The sequence below is a fragment of the Oncorhynchus nerka genome, linkage group LG23 (assembly GCF_034236695.1).
Source record: "Oncorhynchus nerka isolate Pitt River linkage group LG23, Oner_Uvic_2.0, whole genome shotgun sequence".
Taxonomy (NCBI): domain Eukaryota; kingdom Metazoa; phylum Chordata; class Actinopteri; order Salmoniformes; family Salmonidae; genus Oncorhynchus; species Oncorhynchus nerka.
The window spans coordinates 21389169-21411114 of record NC_088418.1 but is presented as its reverse complement, the minus strand read 5'-3'; positions in this window follow the sequence as shown (position 1 = coordinate 21411114).

The window sequence follows — 21946 nt, the reverse complement described above, 5'->3', positions numbered from 1 at the left end:
ACTTGTTTTTCCCTGCCTGCCCAGACTCTGTCAAATAAGCTAGTTTGTTTACCTTCTTACACTTCTTCTCCTCACTTATAATGTCTAGATAACATGTTTTATGTAATGTACAACTAGCAATTACGTTGTTCACTGACGGAGTCAGAGGTTGGCTATTTGAAACACCCTTTGAATATAAATTACATGAAATGTCACAGGTAGCTTTTAAACCAAACAAACTGAGGGAAAAGGTTACTATCTCGTTATTATATTTAATGACGATAAACAAATTACATCTTATTCTGTTCCATTCTATCACATTCACTCTAAAATGAAGGGAAAAAACTGGATTGAAAAGCAAGCTTTCTGTGGCTTGAAGTGGTTGTTTATTTCTGAAACTAATGGAGATGTTTCATTTTACTCAAAGTACACATACTTCATTTCCAAAAGATACATTAATAGCCATGTACTGTATGTTTGCCTGAGTCTAATAGCTGGCTCGGAGCTAAAAATAGATGCTATAAAGCTTTCTGTAGGAGGTAGTAGATGGAACCTGGTAGATAAGAGTGCTTTTTGATAAAAGGGGACTTTGTTTGTAGGGTAAAGTATTAATGTTTTTCTGCCCGTACTTCAATAGTGCTTGTTGTGAACAGAGACGGGGAAGCAGAAGTGGGGAAGACAGAGAGAGAGAGAGAGAGAGAGACAGAGACAGAGACAGAGAGAGAGAGAGAGAGAGAGAGAGAGAGAGAGAGAGAGATAGGGGGGAGGAGGGGTTTCTGTTTGAAGGAGGTGGGGATGGTCTAGTGTGGAAGGCTCGTCCCCAACACCGCTGTCCACTTCCCTCTCATCTTCTTTCTGGAGCTCTATCAGACCTTCCTCTCCTCCCTTCTCCCCCCTCTGTCCTGATAAGTCTGAGGGTGGCTGATAAACCCCTGAAGCTCCCTGAAGACCCACGGACATCACATTACTGGAACAGTATGCATACCTTTCTGCTGTTTTTAATACAAAATAGCTCACAACAAAGCCAGTACTGTTGAAAATGCTCAATAGAGCAATGATGATGTCCTGAAGTGGTGTGCTTGTAAAACGTTTATTTTTATGGCCCTTTATTCCCCTTTATTTTGTATTTTCTTTACCAATCTTTATTAATTCAAGCAGTTCCTGGCCATGTATTTTTTATTGTGTCTACGAGACAGCTTGCCCTGGGTCGCATCAGTGGCTCCATGGTTGGGCAGGTTGCCCCTACCCCCACTGGGAATCTAATGACTTCCCATACCAGAGACGAGCCATGCCAGAACCAAACCATGTGGGCTACATGGATCTCTGACAATATCTTACCCCTCACCCCATATATCCGCTTTTCCTTGATCATATGACAAGGAGAAATGTATGTTATTGTTTAATAAGAAACATAATATCTATACATTTTATACATCTTATTTCCTTAGAGTTGACGCTAAGCATTTACGGTTTAAATGAAGATTATTATTAACCATTTATATGTACTATCCTTCATTCTTCAATCTTCATTCTCCCCAAAATAGTGAAAAATGTAATAACGCTACATTTAGAATGGTTCATCCATTACATAATGCACATGAGGATGCCCATTCATTGAGATGACCTATGCATGACATCCATCGTTCCATGGCCATTAAAACAAACAGGACATACTCTCTCAGGCAGTGGGCAGAGGCCAGACAAGACAGGCAGCCCTGGTTGTTTGCAGTGGGGACCAGGCTTTCGACGAAGAGCAGCTTGCTCTCACGTGCCATATCAACTGGAAGATGATTCCCAGTTTAAACAGTGGTCGTGTGAAAAGAGGTGCAGCCCGGCCTGGGTGAGTGTGTGTGTGAGAAAGGAAATGTGTGTGAAGTGTGTGTGAGAAAGGAAGTGGTGTGAAGTGTGTGTGTGCTGCTAAAATGACGGGTTACTTATTTGGACTTTGACTTATCACACATCCTTTTTCTGCCATGCTGCCAAATTTGGATCCAGGCTGCCCTCCCCAAACATTATGTTCTGACTGCCCTGAGACCAGGGCGCCTATTCCGAGTCCAGGAAAGGACTCCAGGACTTCCTCTATCCTCCTGGACAGCAAACAATGCACACCTGAAAATAACTCAAGAAAAAGCTGAGCCAATTCTGTTAATTAATGCCAAGAGGTCAGAACATTTCATACACATCAAGGTTTTGAACCCACATCCTTGAGAGTTGTTGTGCTTTTTCTCAGACATGCCTGTAGAGTCACTGCCTGCCGCTGTCTGTTCAATAGAACTGTCTTCATCAGACAGGCACTTGTCCTGTTTTGAATACACCTGAGTAATAAACAGATTTTCCCCAAATCCAGAAGGGAGTGAGAGTTAGTTTCAGTACTTTCTCTAATATGAACAGTTTTAAGTCATGAGTTGGCGCAGTGGCTGATGAACGTCCCCTGGCTCGGGCTTGGTGCATGGGGTTGTCACTGGCTGCTGGCTTAGACCGCGACACATCAACTGTTTTCCCACCGCCACCCCTGTGGAATGCCTAGCACTGCAGTTCACACAGACCCCAGACAGGCTCAGCTCAGCCTGCCTCCCCCACAAAAACAGATGATCTTTAACTGCTGTGTGACTCTGTGTGCGTGTGTGTCTGTGTGTGCGCATGCATGCTCTGTACCCTCCGGTGGCCTATTATTCATTCCCCCAGGACATAGGGCCGTTGCTGGGATGCCTCGTTGTGTATAGGCACAGCCAGGAAATGTCATCGTTGGCATCTGAGGGAGGACTAGCGCGCCAACCCAAGTGTGCTCTCAGCACCTGCAGCCTCAGTCCCTTGCCACAGACACTGGCTTGCTTGTTTGTCAACGCCACCATCCATGCCCCACCAAAGTCAGCCTGTCTAGCCTCCACTGCCTTATGAAAGATCAATCGGGTGAACACAATAGTCTCTTCGTTTATGGGGGTGTTTTTCTGATGCCGCCTGAAAGTCTGCATGCAGCTGCACTGGCCTGCTGACACTCCAAACAAGACACAAAGCAAACCCCCCTTTATATACAGTTTTAGACCGGCCCGCTCCGGTTTTCTCCGCAACGCAAGATTCTTCATCAGGAGCCCATAGAGAAGAGCTGGGACTGGGAGAAGTTATTTTGTTCTAGCGTGGGATGGCTCTGATGAGGAGACATAGAGGAGCCTTGTTGCCGTCTCTGTCACTGTGTAAACACTCTATTGTCATTCGATTCGCCCACATTTTCATTTATATCCCATTTTCCACTTCATTTCCATGCTACTTTTGGGACAAAACAAAATCCCATGTACTTCTACTATGGTAATCCATCTGTATCATCTAGGCACATGGGGAAAAGCCAATGGTTTGGCTTTGGGGCCTGCGCTGTGCCTCATCATCACTGTTTCAGTCTAATCAAAATGCTATATGGACAGTATTGTGGATTTTTTTGTCTTGTTGGGGGGGTGGGCTACATGCACGATACATAAATGTATATCATTTAATAGTTATAGGCTGCTACTGAAAAATAAGAATACTCTTTTTTTTTTTTTTTTTAAAGGAACACAACTACAAAGCATTGATCATCATGATCATGACACAGAGCCAAAAATTAACAATACATTTAGTAAGTAACTAAATAAAAAATAATTGAGGCTCCACCCACAACCTCCCACCCCATTTCCCCAACCCCACCCATCCAACATCTTCCTCCACCCACAACCCATTTCCCCAACCCCACCCATCCAACATCTTCCTCCACCCACAACCTCCCACCCCATTTCCCCAACCCCACCCATCCAACATCTTCCTCCACCCACAACCTCCCACCCCATTTCCCCAACCCCACCCATCCAACATCTTCCTCCACCCACAACCTCCCACCCCATTTCCCCCCCACCCACCAACATCTTCCTCCACCCATTTCCAACCCCACCCATCCAACATCTTCCTCCAACCACAATCTCCCAACCCTACAGATCCTGGTTCAACCCCGGGTTGTAATCACAACCGGCCGTGATCGGGAGTCCCATTGGGTGGCGCACAATTGGTCCTGCGTCATCCGGGTTAGGGGAGGGTTTTGCTGGGGTAGGCCATCATTGTAAAATAAAAATGTGTTCTTAATTAACTTGCCTAGTTAAAAAAAGGTTAAATAAAACAAAGACATAAAAACTCATTTCCCTAACCCCACCCATCCAACGTCTTCCTCCAACCACAACCTTCCAACCCATTTCCCCAACCCCACCCATCCGACAACTTCCTCCCACCCCCACCCAGAAACCATGTTTACCGTCCCTTCCCACCCCCTAGCAACTAGAGTTGCTTGTTAGTCCCCCCTCCCCCAACCACCGCGTCCCCATCGACCTGAACAAAGAAAGACAGTAAAAAAATATGATAAAAGGTACATACATCTTTTTTTGTGTGTGTTGGGCTTCATAGATTATTCTTTACATAGTCATATGTATGTTCAGGCCTCAATTGTTCCTTGACTAGCACCATTCATTCACCATTTTAACGTTACAACTTCTAATTGTAACTGTATCCACTGGTGAATTGGGAGAGAGTGAGGTGATTGCCATCTAAGAGCCACCAACTTTTCTTTGCTGCAGTGCTGCCTGCCTGCAGTAATCTACTCCGATTGATTGAGAGATTCAAAGCGCCATCATAGTTAAGTAACATAATAGATGCAAAGCACAGAATATTTAAATTCATGCACTTGGAAATGAATTTGATAATGTTGTCCCAGAAGCATTTAACAGCACGGCACTCCCACATCACAGGAAGGAATGTTCCCTACCTGATTCAGGGGACACAGTGAACAGTTGGGAATTGGGGTCAAATTTTTCGTAAAACGTTTCCGTGGTGCTCAATACAGTCTCGGAACAAACTTAAAATGTATAAATTGATGGTTCAAATGATGGGATGCCAAGGTCATATCATTCCATATTCTGTTAATGTGGAATGTTTATCATGAATTTTAAAGCAAATAAATGAAGGAATGTTCCCTACCTGATTTGGGGGACACGGTGAACAGTTGGGAATTGGGGTCAAATTCATCGTAAAAAAATGTTTACTTGGTGTTAAATACAGTCCGTGAACGACCTTAAAATATATAAATTGATGGTTTGGATTACAGGATGCCAAGGTCATATTTTCCATCTTCTGTTGTTGTAGAATGTTTATCATACATTTAAAGCAAAGAAATTGGTAAGATACAGTAAACCCCTGCTGGTGTAACGGCTCTCTTCTATCTCCTCCTCTGACGAAGAGGTGTAGCAAGGATCGGACCAAAATGCAGCGTGATGATGATTCATGATATTTTAATGAAGGAAAAAACTATACATGAAGAAACTACAAAATAATGAACTGTGAAAACCGAAACAGCCCTATCTGGTGCAAACACAAAGACAGCAACAATCACCCACAAAACACTCAAAGAATATGGCTGCCTAAATATGGTTCCCAATCAGAGACAACGATACACACCTGCCTCTGATTGAGAACCACTCCAGACAGCCATAGACTTTGCTAGATAACCCCACTAAGCCACACACCCAACACCCCACAAAACCCCAAGACAAAACACACCACAATAAACCCATGTCACACCCTGGCCTAACCAAATAAATGAAGACAAACACAATATATTACGACCAGGGCGTGACAGCTGGGCTCTTTCTACTTTCATCGCTACTCAGACAGTCATCAAAGCTCTACGCTATTGCATGCTGGGAAGAGAAGAGACTTCTCACTAATTCAATGTCTCAGAGTTAACCAGTCATCTCACCCACCCTCACCTCTTCTCTCTTCCTAAATCACATTTTTGAGGTTCGCAACACTCCATTGCTCTGATTTCACAAGGGAGCCTCGCTAATTCAGTCAAAATCCTTGTTGTAATTCATTTGGATCGTTCTAAACAATGCCCTGAGACCCCTCAAAACGACTCAGGCCTGTGTTGGGATTCCAAACAACTGTCCGGTAGTGTTTAGTTTTGGTTCATCCGGTTTAGGCCGACCTCATAACAAAAGGTCACTCAGCTTGACTGAAGATGTAATGTACGACAGAGCAGTCTCATAAAGTTGATTAAACTGGATTGTCAAGAAATAGTTCTGGCTTGGACTATTGCAGCTGGTAGTTTTTAGTTTCTTCATACTGTATATTTGACTGTAGTTCATGTTGTCTGAATTCTCTATGTTTATGCAACTTGATATCCCATGTTTGTTAGATAGCCACTCTTAGGAAAACAGAGGTATGGACTCAAGCAAAGCAACTATGCTCAATCTAACATCCTGTATGCATGCGTATGACGTCAGTATGTACAGTGCCTTCAGGAAGTATTCAATACCCCTTGACTTATTCCACATGTTGTTGTGTTACAGCCTGAATTCAACATTTATTAAATATATTTTTCTCTCCAATCTACACACAATACCGCATTATCACAAAGTGAAAACATGCTTTTTGAAATTTTTGCTAATTTATTCTACAGAAAATACATATATCTAATTTACATAATTATTCACACCCCTGAGTCAATACTTTTTAGAAGTACCTTTGGCAGTGATCACAGCTTTGAGTCCTCTTGGCTATGTTTGTATCAGCTTTGCACATCTGGATTTGGGGATTTTCTCCCATTCTTCCTTGCAGATTTTCTCAAGCTCTAAATGGAGAGCAGTGTTGAGCGGCAATCTTCAAGTCTTTCCACATCTTTTCAATGGGATTGAAGTCTGGGCTTTGGCTGTATGCTTGTGTTCATCGCCTTGTTAGAATGTGAATCTTCACCCCAGTCTAAGGACGTTGGCACTTTGAAGCAGGTTCTCGTCAAGGATTTGCCTGCATTTGGCTTGATTCATTGTTCCCTCTATCTTTACTATTCTCCCAGTCCCTGCCGCTGAAAAGCATCCCCATAGCATGATGCTGCCACCACCATGCTTGTGCCTGGTTTTCTCAAGACACCTTGCATTCAGGCCAAAGTGATAAATTTTTGTCTCATCAGAACACATACTTACTTGCCTTAAGCTCAGTCTTTCACGTGCCTTTTTGCTAACTCGAAGGGTGCTGTTATGTGCCTTTTTCTCAGGAGTGGCTTCCGTCTGGCCACTCTCGCAAAAAGCCCAGATTGGTGAGGGACTGTAGAGACTGTTGTCCTTCTGGCAGGTTCTCTCATCTCAGCCAATGAGCTCTGTAGTTCTGTCAGAGTGGTCATTGGGTTCTTTGACAAACAACTTTGATTCCTAATAGATGTGTAAGAGATTTGGTCAACAATGGCACTAGAGCCATTCAGTGCGATCTGGGCATTGGCGAGGCCTGGTATGTGAACGACCTCCCGTTGGGATGAACTGGGTATGTGGGTCTGGCAGACCAGTGGCAGTGTGGACAGGCGTTTACTGCCATTAGACATAGGAGATATAGGAGAGGTGCCCAGGGGACAGGAGTGGAAATGCCAGTGGCTTAATGGGAGGACTCTAACTAATGAATTATTAAGAGTGAGAGTGGTGGCCTCTCACTGGTATTCCAGTATTAACATAGCTGTAGCTGTAGCCAAGATTTGAACATGAAATAGATTTGAACAGGAAATCTATTTGAATAGGTTCGGTTTGAATAAAGTAGTTGTTCAAGTGTTTAGTGGTCTACAGTGCCTTGCAAAAGTATTCATCCCCCCTTTGGCGTTTTTCCTATTTTGTTGCATTACAACCTGTAATTTTAATGGATTTTTATTTGGATTTCATGTAATGGACATACACAAACTTGTCCAAATTGGTGAAGTGAAATGAAAAAAATAACTTCTGTCAAAAAAAAAAAATGGAAAAGTGGTGCGTGCATATGTATTCTCCCCCTTTGCTATGAAGGCCCTAAATAAGATCTGGTGCAACCAATTACCTTCAGAAGTCACACACTTAGTTAAATAAAGTCCACCTGTGTGCAATCTAAGTGTCACATGATCTGTCACATGATCTCAGAATATATACATATACACCTGTTCTGAAAGGCTGCAGAGTCTGCAACACCACTAAGCAAGGGGCACCACCAAGCAAGCAAGCGGCACCATGAAGACCAAGGAGCTCTCCAAACAGGTCAGGGACAAAGATGTGGAGAAGTACAGATCAGGGTTGGGTTATAAAAAAATACCAGAAACTTTGAACATCCCACGGAGCACCATTAAATCCATTATTAAAATATGAAAGAATATGGCAGCACAATAAACCTGCCAAGAGAGGGCCGCTCACCAAAACTCACAGACCAAGCAAGGAGGGCATTAATCAGAGAAGCAACAAAGAGACCACAGATAACCTTGAAGGAGCTGCAAAGCTCCACAGCGGAAATTGGAGTATCTGTCCATATGACCACTTTAAGCCGTACACTCCAAAGAGCTGGGCTTTACGGAAGTGTCCAGAAAAAAAGGCATTGCTTAAAGAAAAAAATAAACAAACATGTTTAGTATTCGCCAAAAGGCATGTGAGAGACTCCCCAAACATATGGAAGATCAGATGAGACTAAAATGGAGCTTTCTGGCCATCAAGGAAAACTCTGTCTGGCGCAAACCAAACACCTCTCATCACCCCGAGAACACCACCCCCACAGTGAAGCATGGTGGTGGCAGCATGGTGGTGGCATCATCATGCTGTGGGGATGTTTTTCATCGGCAGGGACTGGGAAACTGGTCAGAATTGAACGAATGATGGATGGCACTAAACTAAATACAGGGAAATTCTGATATTTGAGACTGGGATGGAGGTTCACCTTCCAGCAGGACAATGACCCTAAGCATACTGCTAAAGCAACACTTGAGTGGTTTAAGGGGAAACATTTGAATTGTCTTGGAATAGCCTAGTCAAAGCCCAGACCTCAATCCAATTGAGTATGATTTAAAGATTGCTGTACACAGCAGATCCCATCCAACTTGAAGGAGTTGGAGCTGTTTTGCCTTGAAGAATGGGCAAAAATCCCAGTGGCTAGATGTGTCAAGCTTATAGAGACATACCCCAAGAGACATGCAGCTGTAATTGCTGCAAAAAGGTGGCTCTACAAAGTATTGACTCTGTGGAGGTGAATAGTTATGCATGCTCAAAATAGGAAAAATGCCAAGGGGGGGGGATACTTTCGCAAGGCACTGTATCCCACAAGTCACTGCCAAAATAATAGAAACAACAATATAATGGGGCGTTGGGCCATTATGTTCGACGAGCAGGTGCCCACATCATTTTGGTCATGAAGTGTAATTTGTAGCTGCCCACAGTGTAAAAATAACATTCAACCAGTTTTGAAAAGAGAAAAAAAAAACATTCTGCTCCATTGTGAAGTGCAAGGGTGCCAATATACTACAGCAGCAGACTGTACACTGCATTTATCTGGCTTTGGTGGCTCAGTTGGTTGGGAGTTGGTCATTCCAGCATGGGCCAAATGCTGTATACCACATAAAACGTTGGATAAAAGCATCAAAAGATCATACTTTGTCATATCACCATTACACTAATCCACCTCATCTATCACTGGATCAAGTCCGGGGCTGTGCACAGACGTTTCAGAGGACAAGTGCTCAAAATGAAGAAAAAAAAACAGACTTTCTTAATTCATGTCTCAAAATTCATAACATACTGTACCAACTGCCTCTGTAGCAAAAACTTTTTTTAAATTTATCGCATAGGCCTATTTATGTCTGCAACAACACATTCATCATAAATTGTAAGCAAGGTAAGTACAGTGCCTCCTAAAGACATGATTGACATCGGTAGCGAACGTGACGACGTGCTTAAAGTGCGCTTGGCGAATGGGAGGGCCAAGGGGCTTGTTCTCAGGGCAGGCAAACTGCTATCTGTGCACGTGCCTGCTGAAGTCGAAAGCATCAATGAGGGTATAGTCGTATATTATATCACATGAAAGCAATACACCATTCATAATACTAGGCCTTTATGAAAGGTATCAGAAGAACCCTCCCTGCTAATACCATGCTAGGTTAGCTCTTTTCAGGTATGGCCCTACTGATGTCAGCACTCTCTACCTAACGTCAGGCAGGGAATGAAGTCAGTGGTATTTTGAAGTCATGAGATCATTTTTCCATTGACTGCAGACTGGGCCAGTGTGTAAGGGACACCTTTGGCAATCAGTGAGATGCTGCAGGTTCACTTCACTCGAGATCATTAGATGAGCCCAACACATGCCTGCTGATGTTTCCTCACCCCCATCAACCAACCCCTACACGCACATGCAGTACACTCTCACACACCTCTCTCTCTCTCACTCTCAATCCAGGACCCTCTAATCCTGCAGCCTATTGTCTAGGCTGGGGTCATAACTATCACAGTTAGTCACTACCGTGTGGTTTTCTGCCTGTACCCCCTCACCTTCACTGCAGAAGCAATATGACAACCCCCCCCCCCCCCCCCCCCCCCCAACCTTACTCATCACAGCATGACATCATCCGTCCCGGGTTACACGGCCTCCTGAGTGTCCTGATGGCAGAGATAAGTCACTGATTATCCTGGAATCTTGTTACACTGGAGCAATGGATCCCTCCCTTCCTCTCCGCCTCCACTGACAGTTGCATGAGCAGGCCCATAAACCCAGGCAGGTGAGCGGAAACCAGCTCCCTCCACAACAACACTGATCTTGGAGAGGTGAGAGAGATGGTGTGGTAAAATAATATAGAGATTAGTAAATGATCTAACGTTATTCCATAGTACCTTGTTCACTTCCTGCTACTCTCACAAGACACATGTAACGTTTTTGAACGTTGCCGCAACTTGGTGTCCTGGATGTTGTGAGGGTGTTATTGTGGTGCCGGTGTGTTGAGCCTTTTGTCTGGGGAACAAGGGGAGAGGGGAGAGTGCACATGCTTGAGGGAGCCCCATTTAAGACTCAATCAATCCTATGGTGAGGTTCACTGACCCAGAAAATGGTCTCCCACCACAGAGGAAATGACAGCCCAGTAATCACCTTACTGCGAACAACAACACCACAGAGGAAATGACAGCCCAGTAATCACCTTACTGCGAACAACAACACCACAGAGGAAATGACAGCCCAGTAATCACCTTACTGCGAACAACAACACCACAGAAAGAATGCAAGGAAATCTGACGCACACTGTAAAGCAGTGAATATACAATTGTAAACGAGCAGTTGGATAAAGTGTAGATTTGACTTTCATAGTCAAAATGTTTGAATGACCTCATAACAGTATCTATTTTGCACCTTACATTACTTGGCCTTCACATGGCCATTTCCCCTTTGAATTTTCTCTCTCTTTTCATTCTAAATGCCATCCTGTACTCTACAAGGCTCTTAAGTATGGGTATATTGTTTGTGTTTTTGCGCATGCTGTTATGTTGACTTATTGTCCCAACTCATTCCTACCACATGCTCATACAGGGGCGTCATGAGCTGAGAGGTGGATTGTATTTCTCTCAACTTTCTCACGGGAGCTAGCTAGCTAGGGTGGTGCAGTCAACATCATAAATACCGTCGATCTTGGAGGTGCTTCGTATATCCACTCTCTATCTCCCTGGCTGAGACAAGTATGTACCCACTCAAGAGAATGTGTAGCTAAGTGCCTAGTCAAGTAGCATCACAGATAAAAAAAAAAACTGGCCATATCAAGCCCCTTATATCCCCCCAACTATTTGACTTGTATGTGAAGAGACCTGCTGGTCTCCGGGGCTCAAATGTTATAGTGAGAGGCTCAGTGCACTGATATGGGTGGGGCCTTCCAGACGAATGGAAACATTTCCCCTACGCTAGCCTGTCGTTGCATAATCATGTTTGAGTTGTACATGGAACTTTCAGACACTTGTTACTGAAGCTATCTGCAGCAATCTCGGTCAATCTGGGCAAGGATCTACAGTGCCTTCAGAAAGCATTCATACCCCTTGACTTATTCCACATTTTGTTGTTCTACAGCTTGAATTGAAAATGTATTAAATATCGTTTTTGTCTCTCACCTATCACACTTACTACCCCATAATGACAAAGTGAAAACATGTGCATAGAACATTTTATACGGAAGCATCTCTAAGATGTCTCTAAGTCTCTAAGAGCTTTCCACACCAGGATTCTGTAACATTTTATAGGGAAGCATCTCTAAGATGTCTCTAAGTCTCTAAGAGCTTTCTACACCAGGATTCTGTAACATTTTATACAGAAGCATCTCTAAGATGTCTCTAAGTCTCTAAGAGCTTTCCACACCAGGATTCTGTAACATTTTATACGGAAGCATCTCTAAGATGTCTCTAAGTCTCTAAGAGCTTTCCACACCAGGATTCTGTAACATTTTATACGGAAGCATCTCTAAGATGTCTCTAAGTCTCTAAGAGCTTTCCACACCAGGATTCTGTAACATTTTATACGGAAGCATCTCTAAGATGTCTCTAAGTCTCTAAGAGCTTTCCACACCAGGATTCTGTAACATTTTATACAGAAGCATCTCTAAGATGTCTCTAAGAGCTTTCCACACCAGGATTCTGTAATATTTTATCCGGAAGCATCTCTAAGATGTCTCTAAGTCTCTAAGAGCTTTCCACACCAGGATTCTGTAACATTTTCCCATTATTCTTTAAAATATTCTTCAAGCTCTGTCAAATTAGTTGTTAAACATTGCTGACAACCATTTTCAGGTTGCGAGCTCACAGAACAGGGCTCCGGGCAGCCGAGCGGAAATGGAGGAAAACTCGCCTCCCTGCGGACCTGGCATCCTTTCACTCCCTCCTCTCTACATTTTCCGCCTCTGTCTCTGCTGCTAAAGCCACTTTCTACCACTCTAAATTCCAAGCATCTGCCTCTAACCCTAGGAAGCTCTTTGCCACCTTCTCCTCCCTCTTGAATCCTCCTCCCCCTCCCCCCCCCCTCCTCCCTCTCTGCAGATGACTTCGTCAACCATTTTGAAAAGAAGGTCGACGACATCCGATCCTCGTTTGCTAAGTCAAACGACACCGCTGGTTCTGCTCACACTGCCCTACCCTGTGCTCTGACCTCTTTCTCCCTCTCTCTCCAGATGACATCTCGCGTCTTGTGACGGCCGGCCGCCCAACAACCTGCCCGCTTGACCCTATCCCCTCCTCTCTTCTCCAGACCATCTCCGGTGACCTTCTCCCTTACCTCACCTCGCTCATCAACTCATCCCTGACCGCTGGCTACGTCCCTCCCGTCTTCAAGAGAGCGAGAGTTGCACCCCTCTGAAAAAACCTACACTCGATCCCTCCGATGTCAACAACTACAGACCAGTATCCCTTCTTTCTTTTCTCTCCAAAACTCTTGAACGTGCCGTCCTTGGCCAGCTCTCCCGCTATCTCTCTCAGAATGACCTTCTTGATCCAAATCAGTCAGGTTTCAAGACTAGTCATTCAACTGAGACTGCTCTTCTCTGTATCACGGAGGCGCTCCGCACTGCTAAAGCTAACTCTCTCTCCTCTGCTCTCATCCTTCTAGACCTATCGGCTGCCTTCGATACTGTGAACCATCAGATCCTCCTCTCCACCCTCTCCGAGTTGGGCATCTCCGGCGCGGCCCACGCTTGGATTGCGTCCTACCTGACAGGTCGCTCCTACCAGGTGGCGTGGCGAGAATCCGTCTCCTCACCACGTGCTCTCACCACTGGTGTCCCCAGGGCTCTGTTCTAGGCCCTCTCCTATTCTCGCTATACACCAAGTCACTTGGCTCTGTCATAACCTCACATGGTCTCTCCTATCATTGCTATGCAGACGACACACAATTAATCTTCTCCTTTCCCCCTTCTGACGACCAGGTGGCGAATCGCATCTCTGCATGTCTGGCAGACATATCAGTGTGGATGACGGATCATCACCTCAAGCTGAACCTCGGCAAGACGGAGCTGCTCTTCCTCCCGGGGAAGGACTGCCCGTTCCATGATCTCGCCATCACGGTTGACAACTCCATTGTGTCCTCGTCCCAGAGCGCTAAGAACCTTGGTGTGATCCTGGACAACACCCTGTCGTTCTCAAATAACATCAAGGCGGTGGCCCGTTCCTGTAGGTTCATGCTCTACAACATCCGCAGAGTACGACCCTGCCTCACACAGGAAGCGGTGCAGGTCCTAATCCAGGCACTTGTCATCTCCCATCTGGATTACTGCAACTCGCTGTTGGCTGGGCTCCCTGCCTGTGCCATTAAACCCCTACAACTCATTCAGAACGCCGCAGCCCGTCTGGTGTTCAACCTTCCCAAGTTCTCTCACGTCACCCCGCTCCTCCGCTCTCTCCACTGGCTTCCAGTTGAAGCTCGCATCCGCTACAAGACCATGGTGCTTGCCTACGGAGCTGTGAGGGGAACGGCACCTCAGTACCTCCAGGCTCTGATCAGGCCCTACACCCAAACAAGGGCACTGCGTTCATCCACCTCTGGCCTGCTCGCCTCCCTACCACTGAGGAAGTACAGTTCCCGCTCAGCCCAGTCAAAACTGTTCGCTGCTCTGGCCCCCCAATGGTGGAACAAACTCCCTCACGACGCCAGGACAGCGGAGTCAATCACCACCTTCCGGAGACACCTGAAACCCCACCTCTTTAAGGAATACCTAGGATAGGATAAAGTAATCCTTCTCACCCCCCCCGCCTTCCCCCCCTTAAAAGACCTAGATGCACTATTGTAAAGTGGCTGTTCCACTGGATGTCATAACGTGAAAGCACCAATTTGTAAGTCGCTCTGGATAAGAGCGTCTGCTAAATGACTTAAATGTAAATGTAAATGTCTTGCCATACATTTTCAAGTAGATTAAAGTCAAAACTGTAAATTGGCCTCTCAGGAACATTCACTGTCTTCTTGGTATGCAATTCCAGTATAGATTTGGCCTTAAGTTGTAGGTTATTGTCCCAGTGTCTGGTGGAAAGCAGACTGAACCAGGTTTTCCGCTAGGATTTTGCCTGTGCTTAGCTCCATTATGTTTATTTTTTATCCTGTAAAACTCCTCAGTCCTTAATGATAACAAGCATACCCATAACATGATGCAGTCACCAGTATACTTGACAATATGTAGAATTGTACTCAGTAAAGTATTGGATTGGATTTTCCCCAAACATTTTTTTTCCCCAAACAAAAAAGTGAATTTCTTTGCCACATTTTTGACAGTTTCACTTTAGTGCCTTGTTACAAACAGGATGCATGTTTTGGAATATTTTATTCTATACAGGCTTCCTTCTTTTCACTTTGTCAATTAGGTTAGTATTGTGGAGTAACTACAATGTTGTTGATCCATCCTCAGTTTTCTCCTATCGCAGCCACAATTCTGTAACTGTTTTAAAGTCATCATTGGCCTCATGGTGAAATCCCTGAGCGGTGTCCTTCCTCTCCGGCAACTGAGTTAGGAAGGACACCAGTATCTTTGTATGCATGGGTGTATTGATACACCATACAAAGTGTAATTAATAACTTAATAATGTCTGCTTTTTTTTTACCCATCTACCAATAGGTTCCCTTTTTGCGAGGCATTGGAAAACCTCCCTGGTCTTTGTGGTTGAATCTTACGGATGATTGTATGTGTGGGGTACAGAGAAGAGGAACTCATCCAAAAAATGAAACACTATTATTGCACACACAGTGGGTCCATGCAACTTATTATGTGACTTGTTAAGACCATGTTTACTCCTGAACTTATTTAGGCTTGTCATAACAAAGGGGTTTAATACGTCTTGACTCAAGACATTTCACCTTTTTAAAAAATGTTGAAAAGCACAACTTCACTTTGACATTATGGGGTATTGTGTAAAACTCACATTTCAGTACTATTCTATGTAGGCCTGTTAGAAAACTATTGGTATTGCAGCTAAGCCCAAAACCAAAAGGCCAAGCATTCTTGATAAAGTGCATCACGTGGACCCTCTTTGTTTTCTTAATGGTCAATGATGTCATAACTGTAAATCAAATGCCACATATTAACCGAATAGAAACCAGTGTAGCAAAATCAGGCCACCTCATGGACATTTCCAGAAATGAAAGGTTGGATACATGAATATAGATAGAGATATATCCACATCGTCAGTTCTCTCGCTGTCTTTCTCTTTCGGGTGAGTGCCCATATACTGTAGGTGGATGTGGTCCTTAACGGATGGGTCAGTGGGGGAACTGAGAGGAGCAGATAAGGTTTGTGGCGATATCTCTCAGCAACATGACAGAGATTCAATTCAAATCTGGACCCGTGTTTGTTGGAGGTCAATATTTTGGTGACCTAGAAGGGGATTTGCTGGAAAAAGCACCTAATGGCTCCATATTAAGAGCTAGTTAAGAGACATTGAGATGCAGTAAAGTGAAATAGGTCCTTATCAGTGCTGTTCAATCCAGGATACTACTTTTAACTGTGTTCATGTAAGTGAGCTCAAATTAACTATAATTATTAAGCAATAAGGCACGAGGGGGTGTGGTATATGGCTAATATACCATGGCTGTCAGCCAATCAGCATTCAGGGCTCGAACCACCCAGTTTATAATGAGTCATGGATCATTATTCATTATGTCTTGTGTTGTTTTTCTACTCAAACAGAGAACATCACATCAGGGATGCAAATGGCCATTTTGTTGTCAACTTCGCCACCATGTGGTCATTTTTGGTACAGCTCAAGCGCTGAAAACCATCTGTTCATAGTACTGAGTGACTCTCAGTTTACAGTAGGTGGCAGTAAAGACCTAAAACTACAATGTGATGTTGTTAACTGACTGGTCACTGATCCCGATAATCATGAGTTATTTTCTAATATCGACTGCCTGCCTGTGACTACAGCCACACAGCCTACCTATCTTTACAGTAACACTCCATCAACTCCTTGCTGTGAATTCAAACATTTTGAATACTACCTGAAAATGAGCAAGCAGCTAAAGTGGTCTGCTTGATGGATCGGCCAGAGCAGATGAACAAAAGCAAACAAACTCAAATGATGGGCATATTGGAAGGCAAAAGACACATTTGTTTTTTTTGCTTAATATTAGCCTTTTTGTCGATAATTTGATTTGTCTTGTAAGTGGTGTAAGCCTTCCCTGCTGGGCCTGCAGCAATGAGTCCATTATTTTGTAGCCTAGAAACAACTGTAACCTATTTCTGTTACTAGTTAGACAGGGCAATGATAGATAGTTGGTACTGGTAGGGTGTGGAGCAGCAGGTAAGGCTGCAGGGCACATATTGGGCATGAATCCACTTTATTTACCACACTACGGAGCAAACACACACACACACACACACACACACACACACACACACACACACACACACACACACACACACACACACACACACACACACACACACACAATAAACAGAGAAATATAATATCTTATAACCCATTTAGTGGGGAGAAGTGTAATAAACATTTCTCTTATTGCATCTGTCAGGTCTCTCAAACTGATTGTCCTTTCGCTCTGCCCCCCCCCTCTCTCTCTCTCTCTCTCTCTTTCTCTCTCTCTCTCCCTCTCCACCCTCCTTCTCTCATTCCGTCTCCCACCTTTGATGAAATATGGTGCAGGAAGATGAGTGAAAGTCTGCCTGTTGTGAAACACATGGGCTGTTGGGGGAGAGGTCCGGAGGGGAAGGAGAGACAGGGTGCAGCAGCATAATGGAAGCCCTTTTGGAGTGGACTAGACCTGATTTCTTTCATTCATCCTGCCTGTTTTTAGGCGTCTGGTCGATTTAGGCATGCTACATTTACTTGAATCATTACGTTGAACACAATTGGTTGCCAGGTTGAAAATACCTGAGCAGGGGCAAAACCAATCTATTGGTTGACACCGTGATGAATTTCAGTACATCAGTGGTAGCAAAAAAGGCAATAAATAGGTAGCTATTGGAGATCTGTCAAGAACATTGGACACTAATTACATACTGTCTATGAATATTGTGCATCATGTCCACTGATTACATAGAAAGAGGGTGTAAAGAGATTGAAAAAAGAGATATTCAAATCACAAGATCTTCACCTTTTTTGGGAAATGAAGGCATTGAGACGTTTGTCATGTATTTCCATCTTCAAAATTAGGCTTTGATTTCTTGTCAGATGGAACAGGGGTCTTAGAAAACATCTACTAGAAAAAGTATTAAAAGATATTCGAAATACATAAAAACACAGTAATGTTGAAGTAAAGACCTCTGACAACTAATATAAACACTTACAGTATATTTCGTTTTGGATAAATTATTTGCCTTCTGTAACTTTAAGAAACATTGTCTTGTAATTCTGTGACAAAACCCCCACATATCTTTAAGAAATGGCCCCGGAGGAGATGGCTGCCGTTTTACCGTCTCCTAACCAATTGTGTTATTGTGTGTTTTTTTTTCACTTTATTTGTAACTTATTTGGTACATAATGTTTCTGCCACCATCTCTTATGACCAAAAAGAGCTCATGGATATCAGAACAGCGATTACTCACCTCGAACTGGACAACAATTATTTTCTTTAACGAGTTGGACACAAAAGATTTACTTCAGACACCAGACAAGTCCCAGTCATTCGCATGAAGAAGAGACATAGATATAGGGGACGTAGGGTGGGGTGCCTTGTAAGAATCCGACGGCGAGTGGGTAATCCGCCTCTACCATCCGTCCTATTAGCCAACGTGCAATCATTGGATAATAAACTGGATGAGCCTAGACCAAAACTATCCTACCGACTGGACATTAAATACTGTAATATCTTATGTCACAGAGTCGTGGCTGAATGACGACATGGATAACATACAACTGGCTAGGTTTTCGGTCCATCGGCAAGATAGAACAGCTGCCTCCGATAGGACAAGGGGTGGCGGTCTGTGTCTATTTGTCAATAATCTCATATTAAGGAAGACTTGAGGTTTTGTTCGCCCGAGGCAGGATATTTCATGATAAGCTGTAGAACCTATTTACCAAGAGAGTTTTAGTAGCTGTCTATTTACCACCACAACACGATGCTGGCAGTGAGACCGCACTCAACGAGCTGTATAAGGCCATAGGCAAACCAAAAAATGCTCATCCAGAGGCGGCGCTCTAGTGGCCGGGGACTTTAATGCAGGGAAACTTAAATCCCTTTGACCTAATTTCTACCATGTCACATGTGCAACCAGAGGAAAAAAAACTCCAGGCCACCTTTACTCCACACACAGAGACGCACACAAAGCTCGCCCTTAATTTGGCAAATCTGACCATAATTCTATCCTCCTGATTCCTGATTACAAGGAAAAACTAAAGCAAGAATTAATAGTGGTCAGATGACGCAGATGCTAAGCTACAGGACTGTTTTGCTACCATAGACTGGAAAATGTTGAGGGTTTCTTCCGATGGCATTGAGGAGTACACCACATTAGTCACTGGCTTCATCAATAAGTGCATCGATGACGTCCCCCCCACATTGACCGTACGTACATACCCCAACCAGAAGCCACGGATTACAGGCAACAATCGCACTCAGCTAAGGGGCAGAGCTGCCGCTTTCAAGGAGCCGGGACTCTAACCCGGAAGCTTATACGAAATCCTGCTATGCCCTCCGACGAACCATCAAACAAGCAAAGCGTCAATACAGGACTAAGATTGAATCCCACTACTCCGGCTCCGACGCTCGTCGGATGTGGCAGGGCTTGCAAACTATTACGGACTACAAAGAGAAGCACAGCCAAGAGCTGCCCAGTGACATGAGCCTACCAGATGAGCTAAATTACTTCTTTGCGCACTTCGAGGCAAGCAACACAGAAACATGCATGAGAGCACCAGCTGTTCCGGACAACTGTGCGATGCGAGTAAGACCATTCACAAGGCCGCAGGGCCAGATGGATGACCAGGACGTGTACTCCGAGCATGCACTGACCAACTGGCAAGTGTTTTCACTGGCATTTCCAACCTGCCCCTGACCGATTCAGTAATACCAACATGTTTCAAGTGGACCACCATAGTCCCTGTGCCCAAGAACACCAAGGTAACCTGCCTAAATGACAACCGACCCATAGCACTCACGTCTGTAGCCATGAAGTGCTTTGAAAGTCTGGTCATGGCTCACATCAACATCATCATCCCAGAAACCCTAGACCCACTCCAATTTGCATACCGACCCAACAGATCCACATATGATGCTGTGATGCTATGATTGCACTCCACACTGCTCTTTCCCACCTGGACAAAAAGAACACCTACATGAGAATGCTATTCAGCGTTCAACACCATAGTGCCCTCAAAGCTCATCACTAAGCTAAGGACCCTGGGACTAAACACCTCCCTCTGTAAATGGATCCTGGACTTCCATCACTGGGGCCAAGCATCCTGATATCCAGGACTTCTATACCAGGCGGTGTCAGAGGAAGGCCCTAAAAATTGCCAAAGACTCCAGCCACCCTAGTCATAGACTGTTCTCTCTGCTACCGCACGGCAAGTGGCGCATGTGAGAAATAATATTTGATTTGATTTTATAGTTTCTAATTTCTCTCCATCATGAGAAGGGAGGATAATGAAAGTTCACATAGGTAACAAGTAAAGGTATATCTGTCAATTAGTTAGTGTTTTTAATTCTATTAATTTTGTTTATGAATTAAGTGATTAAAACTCAATTCTGTTTTCCAAATAAGTAACAGAATTACAGATGTATTTTTAATGGAATTACAGCAATTGAATTGGCTACAATGGGGAATTAATGGGGAATTACAGTAGAACCCACTAGAGAAGAGTACTGTACTGTACTGTGCTCTACTGTACTGTGCTCTACTCTACTGTGCTCTACTGTGAATTCCAAACTTGTGAAACACAGACTTCTATGATTGGTTCAGATTTGATCCAGTCCGGACCAACCACATTTGGTCTTGTTTGGGGGAAGGAGTTCATTAGATTAATACCCAAATATGCAAAGGAGGATATTGCATATTTCTATCTGTGTATACCTATTCAGGATACATCACCATGAAGAGAATTGTCACGTTCATCGTATGAAGTGGACCAAGGCGCAGCCTGGTATGCATACATTATCTTTATTAAAAGAATGAACACCGAACAAACTAACAAAATAACAAACGAAACGTGAAGCTATACAATATAGTGCTGACAGGCAACTACACATAGACAAGATCCCACACCAGAAAGTGGAAAGCTCTGGACTGTGGAGGTGCACTGGAGGTCTGATGCGTGGGACCGGCACAGGTGGCACCGGGCTGATGAACCGCGGGAAGAGGCACAGGACGTACTGGACTGTGGATGCGCGCTGGAAACCTGATGCGTGGGACAGGTACAGGTGGCACCGGGCTGATGACACGCACCTCAGGGCGAGTGCGGAGAGGAGGCACAGGACGTACTGGACTGTGGAGGCGCACTGGAGAGTAGAGCTGGCACAATGAGTCCTGGCTGGATGCTCACTTTAGCTCAATATGTGCGGGGCGCTGGCACAGGACGCACTGGGCTGTGAAGGCGTACGGGCGATACAGTACGTAGAGCCGGCGCAGGATATCCTGGTCCGAAGATGTGTACTGGAGACCAGGAGCGCTGAGCCGGCACAACCCGTCCTGGCTGGATGCCCACTCTAGCGCGGCAAATGCGGGGAGCTGGAATAGAGCGCACCCGGCTATGAATGTGCACTGGAGACACCATGTGCGCATCACTGCATATAACACGGTGCCTGACCAGTCACACGCTCCTCACGGTAAGCACGAGGAGTTGGCTCAGGTCTAAACCCTACCTCCGCCAATCTCCCCGTCTGCCACCTCCCCCAAAAAATATTTTGGGACTGCCTCTCGTGCTTGCCTCGTTGGTAATACTCCTTGTAACGTCGCCGTTCTGCTTTCGCTGCCTCAATTTCCTCCCTTGGACGGCGATACTCCCTAGCCTGTGTCCAGGGTCCTTTACCATCCAGAATCTCCGCCCAAGTCCATGTCTCCGGTACACGCTGCTTGTTCCTTTTGTGGTGGGATCTTCTGCCACGTTTGTCGTATGAAGGAGACCATGCATACATACTCTTTATTAAAAGAATGAACACCGAACAAAATAACAAACGAAAGGTGAAGCTATACAATATAGTGCTGACAGGTAACTACACATAGAGAAGATCCCACACC